The sequence below is a fragment of the Choloepus didactylus genome, chromosome 7 (assembly GCF_015220235.1).
Source record: "Choloepus didactylus isolate mChoDid1 chromosome 7, mChoDid1.pri, whole genome shotgun sequence".
NCBI classification, from domain to species: Eukaryota; Metazoa; Chordata; class Mammalia; order Pilosa; family Megalonychidae; genus Choloepus; species Choloepus didactylus.
This window is the reverse complement of record NC_051313.1, coordinates 48,382,469-48,391,074: the sequence shown is the minus strand read 5'-3', so window position 1 is coordinate 48,391,074 and position 8,606 is coordinate 48,382,469.

The following is an 8,606-nucleotide window of genomic DNA, read 5'->3' as shown; positions in this document are numbered from 1 at the left end:
AACAAAAAGAATGACAGAGGACCACTAACTCACACCTATACAAAAATTAACTTAAAGTGGATCAAAGACCTCAATTTAAGAGACAGAACCATAAAACTCCTAGAAGATAACATAGGGAAACATCTTCAAGACCTAGTATTAGAAGGTCACTTCTTAGACCTTACACACAAAGCACAAGAAATGAAAGAAAAAATAGATAAATGGGAATTCCCCAAAATCAGAAGCTTCTGTCCCTCATAGGATTTTGTCAAAAAGGTGAAGAGGCATCCAATGCAATGGGAGAAAATATTTGGAAACCATGTATCTGATAAGAGACTGATATCTTGCATATATAAAGAAATCCTACAACTCAATGACAGTAGTACAAACAGCCCAATTATAAAATGGGCAAAAGATACGAAAAGACATTTTTCTGAAGAGGAGTTACAAATGGCTAAAAAACATGAAAAAATGTTCATCTTTGCTATTTATTAGGGAGATGCAAATCAAGACCACAATGAGATATCATCTCACACCAATAAGAATGGCTGCCATCAAACAAACAGGAAACTACAAATGCTGGAGAGGATGTGGAGAAATTGGAATTCTTAGTCGTTGCTGGTTGGACTGCATAATGGTACAGCCACTCTGGAAGACAGCTTGACAGTTTCTCAGAAAGCTGGATATTGAATTACCCCATGATCTGGCAATTCCACTTCTTGGTGTATATACCCAGAAGATTTGAAAGCAGTGACATGAACAGCCATTTGTACACTGATGTTCATAGCAGCATTGCTCACAATTGCCAAGAGATGGAAACAATCCAAGTGTCCTTCAGAAGATGAGTACATAAACAAAATGTGATTGAACTAGAGGAAGGGGTAGCAACAGACAAGATGGAATTTAACAAAGGATTATGAATACTGAACATTTATATAATTTTCTTTTTCTTAGTTGCTAGGGTATTAGAATAGTTAGAAGGAAGTAATTGAAATGGTGGAACTTTACCCATAGCAGCCTTTGAAATTTGTTCTGTAGCTACTTGTTAAATGGTAATTTGAAAGCTATACCTTTTTGTATATATGTTGTATTTCATAATAAGGAAATAACTGAAACTATGGTACTATAACTCATAATAACTTTGGGAATTTCCTATATATCTACTTGTTAAATTGTACTTTCAAAGATATTACCTTTCTGTATATATGTTGTATTTCATAATAAGGAAATAACAGAAACTGTGGAATTGTAACTTATTCTTTGAAATTTGCTAACAACTTGTTAAATTGTGCTTGGAAAGTTGTCACTTTTATGTAAATATATGTTATATTCTACAACAAAAAAATGAAAATACTAGAATACAATGAGGTGGTTGAAAAACTAAGGCAGCTGTATAAGAAATGACATAAATTTTGCCAAAATATGTTTTTCAATTAAAAAAAATCAAAAGGCTATAACTGCATGCTGCATGCTACAAGCACCACCTTTCTTCTCTAATCTACTTTTGAAAACACACTTGGATAAATTAAGATAGCAAAAATTTGGATAGCAAATTTTCAGACAACAGAGGCATACAATCCATTGTTTAAAATGAGAAAAATAATGCTACTATAACCCATTCAAAAGTTACATTAGTATGTAAGTTTTGAAATCCATTTCAGTTAATTCTTCATGATCTGGATAAGTATATAATTAAACTGTGGGCCTTTGTAACACATTTATAAAATATTCATCTATAAGAACAGTGATTTAAACCCAAAACAACCACTTGATAAGTCAGAATCAATTCAATGATTCATCTACAGTAATTGAATTACGCTGATTTGACTAAGTCTCGCGTTTTCTGTTCACAGACCTGTTACTCTCATGGGTTTAGATGTCTCAAGCTTTTAGCCTGAGATAGACATTTAAAAATCAAAATAAAAATACTACCCCACAGGTATTTGAATTTTATGTCACTGATGTTATTTTATGCCAGCAATATGATCTCTTTCCCAAGTAAATGCCAAGTTGCTCCAACTAAGTAAAAATGTGGGATAATATTATGAGGCCCAAGAATGTTGGGGCTACCTTCCTTCTTTCACTCAGATAAAGGACAAGTTCCAACAATCTGATTCCCCTTATCATTGAACTAGACTAATTTCCCAGTCTCACTTTAGTGAGATGCAGGCATATTTCTGAATCCTAGATGATGTATATAAGCAAAAATCATGTGTGCCAGTTCCAGGCTTGATCCTAAAATTTTAGGTGTGATCTTCATGCTTCTTCCTTCCCATTGCCTTGATGCAGAAAAGCATGGTAAATTTGGAATGCATGTCTTCAAGAGTACAGGACCATAAAATGAAGGGAGACGATCATCAAATCACTGCTTGAAGGAGCGACACCAGTGGTGGGGGACACCAGGTTTGGACACTGAGTGAAAGATAAACTTTTATAATTTTTGAATGATTATACATTTTGAGGTTTGTTTTTTTACAGCTGCTAGCTTGGACTAAATTGTCACTGAATTAAGAAGCATACAAATCTGTGTGATAGTTTATTCACCCTGCGGTTTTATTTCCTTACTAATTGATATGCAATTTTAAATTGATAGCAACATCTGAAACTGGCAAATTAGATAACTACTAGAGTCTCCCATTTAATAGAATTTTCTCTCATCATTTTCTTTGTCAATTACTATCTACAAAGGATCATGTTTTGTGTTAAAGAATCATATTACCCTGTCACTTTAAAGATAGGGCTTGACATGGCATTTCTTATACCCATTTAAAAAAGGAAAACAAGTAGCTATTTGGCATGTTATACCTATACAGTCTCAAGGATAAAGTTTAGGTATCACTTGGAGGATAAAATGTATAGGGTTAAAGTGTTTAAAATGTGTCAATGAATGAAGTAGTTTTTAATCTCAGTAATTTCAGCAGCTTTATTTATTAACTTAAATAGAAGATAAGTCAGCATCCATGTTTCTCATTCTCTTTTCTAATAAAGCCCTGAAGTTTTTCAGGTAACCCCCTTACCAATTCATTTCATTCAAGTCAGGAAGAGTAGGCCCCATCCCCAGTAACAGAAAAACAGTTGCAAGCAGTAAGCATAACAATAACAGCTAATTATCTTTTTTTAAAGAACTTACAATGTGCCAGGCACACTTCTAATTATATGATACGAAAGAAGCTCATTTAATCCTATAACAACTCAGGAGTAGGTATCTTTATTATCCCCATACTAACTGCCAAAGGTAAATCACAGAATAATGTTTTGAATTGAAATCTGTACAAGAGATATGATCCCTCCTAAACATTGTGCTGCACTGGCATTTAGAATAATTTAGTTACTTCAGTATTATTTATTTATTATTCGGGGGGCTGTTTTTCAAATTTTCTCTTACAGGACATATTTACATATGTAACAATGAGTGTAGACTCCAAATTTTTTTTAATAAGGCTTATATCTTCTAATATTTACCATAAAAGAATATAAAAGAGAGAACATTCTTAAAAATACTAATTTATTCAGTTCAAGTGGCAATAACAAACTATTATATGCAAATTAACATTCTCATGAAAAAATAATTACATTTTCCAAAACAATAATCAATGAAAACATGGCATTGTTTTATAATTTTGCAAATCTCTTTAGAATATAGCTTAATAGAAGGCAACATGATTCTCAAATTTCTTCTGTGTTCAAACTGATGAAATATCTTGTTTTAAGTATATGAAGAAAACCTGGCCTCACACCATACACAATTAGAAAAGGGAAGAACATTTAATAGAGGTTTCAGTTAACTGTCAGTCTCTTTAAATTGATCTTTTACTCATATGTGATTTTGAAACCGCATATATTACTAATTTGGAAAATATTATTTCAGGCAATTATGTAGTTCCTTTAAATGTTGATATAATTGATGTTATAATATCAAGAAACAACATTCATTAACATCACTATCAATTTTGTCAGTATAGTCTGTAAGTATTTGGAAACTCTGATGTTCGTGGTAGCAGTTTTCCAAACATTTTTCAACTCTAGGTTTACCTTTGACAACAAGAACTGTCAATTGTTTTTTTTAAAGTAACAGTTCACTCATTTGCAACGAAGTGATTGCCTAATACCCAAATCTCAATGACTACAGTTTGTCTATCTGTTATTCTTTTGGGTAAAACTAATGGTCTATGACAAATGCACCTAGTTCTGTTCCCAACTAAAACAATCACACTAGTGCTTCTCCTTGAGACTCTAGCTCTTGGTATGCAGAAGAAGGGCTGTACGTAAATGTCTCCTTTCATCAAACAATATTTAAATGAATGTGTCTATTTTTTAATCAAAAATCTAAAAATCCCCAAGTCCTACAAATTAAAATCCAATAATTTCAATTATTTTCTTTTACAGAACATTTTTCTAAAACAATAAACCCTAAAACTATGTATTAAAAAAGATGACCAGAAAGGTGATTATTCAAGTTATTACCTTGAATAATAGTGAAGTAGATAAATTTTGAGGAATATTGTTAAGCCTAAAAACAGACTTTAAAGTAGTTGAGGAATGAATTGACTTTAATTAATTCTATTTATCTACTATAATTATGAGATATTTCTGGCAAAATTTTGAAAGGAGATAATATATAGTAAGATATTTTAGTCCTAGATGAAAAAAAAACTCTTGTTATAATGTATTACTTTTCTTAATTCATCTTATTGAGATTTATTCACGTACCATACAATCATCCACAATGTACGATCAGTTGTTCACAGTACCATCATATAGCTGTTCATTCATCACCACAATCGATTTTTAAACATTTTCATTGCTCCAAAAAAAGACAAAAATAAGAATAAAAATGAAAGTATAAAAGAACACCTAAAATATCCCCCATCCTACCCTATTTTTCATTTAATTTTTGTCCCAAGCTTTCTACTCATCTATCCATACATTGGATAAAGGGAGTGTGAGCCACAAGGTTTTCACAATCACAAAGTCACACCATTTAAGCTACATAGTTACACAATCATCTTTAAGAATCAAGGCTACTGGGTTGCAGTTTGACAGTTTCAGGTATTTCCTTCTAGCTATTCCAAAACACAAGACTAAAAAGGGATGTCTATATAGCATATAACAGACCCTCCAGAGTGATCTCTGAATTCCATTTGAAGTCTCTCAGCCACTGAAACTTTATTTTGTTTCATTTTTCTTCCCCCTTTCAATCAAGAAGATTTTCTCAATCTTACATTGCCAGGTCAGGCTCATCCCAGGGAGCCATGTTCTGCATTGCCAAGGAGATTTACAGCCCTGGGAGTCATGTCCCATGTAGGGGGAGGACAGTCAGTTTACCTGACAAGTAGGCATAGAGATAGGCCATATCTGAGAAACAAAAAGAGGTTCTCTGGGGGAGACTCTTAGGCACAATTATAAGTAGGCTTAGCCTCTTCTTTGCAGTGACAAGCTTCATAATGGCAAACATGGAGATTGAGGGCTTAGCCTACCAAATTGGTAGTCCTCAATGTTTACAAGAATATCAGTAATAGTCCAGGTGGGGAAGTTTAATATTTCTGCATTTTTCCCCAGTTCCTCATGGGGGCCCTGTAAACACATTTTTATATTCTGTCCATATTACTGTGGAATGTATTGGGTGTTCACACTAACTTGTACAAATGTACCAGATCTCACTTCCTACTCAAAGTTCCATGTAATTATGGTGTTTGAATAAACTGACCATACAAGTTAAATTATTTAGTGTGCTACAGAAAATACAGATCTTCACCAAACAAACATCTCTTCCCTTGCTCTCACACAGAAGCTGAAGTTTTGTAACACAGTAAGTATTGTCCTTTACTTAGTCCTAACCAGATCTGCTTCATTCATATCTATAATTGAAATCTGAACTCTTTTTCAGCTTTTTTTTAATAGTTGCTGCATGAGGTAATATTGACATTCATAGCTGCCAAACGCTAGCTCTGAGTCTCAGGTATCCCACAGATACCCAAAGTTCCAGAGACCAACCAGGTTATACACAAAGAGCTCAGCATCTCAGAATTTAGAGATAACCATTACAACTCAGGAATATGTATGACTGCCATAAGAGCTTACAATCTAGGGAACTTTCAATAAGCCTTCTCCTTGTAACCTGTGCTCTCAGATTTAACTCTCAGAGTTTACACATTTTAGTTAGTACTTACCAGTGAGGCATTACAATGTTTGTCTTTTTGTTTCTGGTGTACTTCACTCAAAATGCTGAACTCAAGATCCATTCACCTAGTTGTATGTCTCACAACTTCATTCCTTCTTGCAGCTGCTCAATATTCTCTTGTATGCATACACTACAGTTCACCATTCTTTTCATCAGTTGATGTACCCTTAGGTCACCCCTGTCCATTGCAAATCATGAACATCAGTGTATAAATGTTTATTTGTGTCCCTGCTCTCAGATCTTCCAAGTATATACCCCATAATGAGGTTGCAGGACCTTATAGCACCCACATATTTAGCTTCCTATGGAACCACCACACTATCCTCCAGATAGGCTGCACCATTCTACTTCCCCACCAAAAATAAATAGATAAATCCCTCTCGCCACGTTTTCTCCAGCACTTGTATCCCTGTTTATTTTTTCCCTGCAATTTTATAGAAATATAGTCACATACCATGCAGTTATCCATGGTGTACAATCAATTGTTCAAAGTACCATCATATAGCTGTGCATTCATCACCACAATCAACAATCGTATATATTCATTATTCCAAAAAATATGTAACAAAATATTTGAAAAATTAAAATAGTTAAAAAGAATAAAAAATAAGGTCAGACAAAGACACCACCCCCAAGAATCCCATACCCCTTCTTCATATCCCCCCTCATAGACATTTAGCTTTGGTATACTGCCTTTGTTCTTTTAATGGAAGCATATTACAATGTTACTGTTAGCTATAGATTCCAGTTTGCATTGATTATATTTTGTCCAATACCATCACATTCTCAACACTTGCAAGGTTGATATTTATTTGTTCTCCCACATGTAAAAACATTTCTATATTATTGACCGCTCTAGGTTTCACTAAGGTACACAGTCCCAGTCTTTAGCATCTGTCTTTCCTTCTGGTGTTATACATGTCCCTAGCTTTCCTCTTTCAACTTTACTCATAGACATCTTTGTCCATTGTATTGACAATATTGTGCTACCATCCCACAGTATTGTTCTATCCATTTCTGGTTATATATAATCAATTTCTGTTGAGCATTCTATACTCCTTCAGCACTGAATGCCCAATCACTACCCTGTTCCTATCTCCTGATAACCTATGTTCTCAAATTTAATTCTCAATGTTTGCTCATTTATGTTAATTCATATTAGTGTGACAATAGAGCATTTGTCCTTTTGTTTCTAGCTAACTTCACTTAACATAACATCTTCAAGTTTCATCCACATTATTTTATGTTCCAGGACTTTATTCTGTCTTACAGCTGCGTAATGTTTCATTGTATGCATATGCCACAGTTTGTCTATCCACTCACCCATCAATGGACTTTTGGGCTATTTCCGTCTTTTGGCAATTGTGAATAATGCTGCTATAAACATTGGTTTACAAATGTCCATTTGTGTCTTAGCTTTCAGTTCCTCTGAGTATATACCTAGTAATGGGTTTGCTGGAACATGTGGCAATTCTATATTTAGTTCCTGAGGAACTGCCACACTGCCTTTCAGAGTGGCTACACCATTCTACACACTATTCCAACAGTGAACAAGAGGAACAACAGGTATGGGAGGATTGGGTTTCTTTTTTCTTTTTATTTCCTTTCTGGAGTAATAAAAATGTTTATAAATTTATCATGGGGTTGTATGCCAACTATGTGATGATACTGTGAGTCAGTGATTGATTGTATACTTCAGATGGTTTTTACAGTTATGTGAATATTATCTCAGTAAAAGTGAATTTTAATATATATATATATATATATATATATATTTAAATATATTCTAGGAGAAACGTCACTCTGCCATCAATCTCTCCCATTCTTCTACCCTGTTCATACACACCTCTGTGTGTTTTTCTTTATTTTCTTGCTTATCTTTCACATGTTTCTTGTTGTGTTTATAAAGGCATGTATATTTTAAATCTCTCCTTTTCTTACGTCAATGTTGCATACCTTCTATTCTGTTGCAGTTTGGTATTTTCATTTAAAATACATATACTGAAATCAAAACATTTCAATCATAGGAAGTATCTTCATTTTTTTTTATTGATTCAGACTACTTCACACTACTTCAATTTATGATGCAGTATAGTGGTATTCCTTATTTACATGCAAAATACAATATAGTATTTTACAAAGAGGAAATACAAATGGCTCAAAATATATAAAGATGTTCAACTTCACTGGCTGTTAGGGGAATGCAAATCAAAACCACTATGCTGTCATGTCATGTCTACCAGAATGGCCATGGTCAAAAAAAACAGAAAATTACAAGTGCTGGAGAAGGGCACATTCGTTCACTGTTAGTGGGAATGTAGAACAGTGCAACCACTCTGGAAGGCAGTGTGGTGACTCCTCAGAAAGCTAAGCATAGATTGCCTAATGATCCAGCAAACACATTACTAGGTATATATTTGGAGGAAATTAAGGCAAGGACATGAGC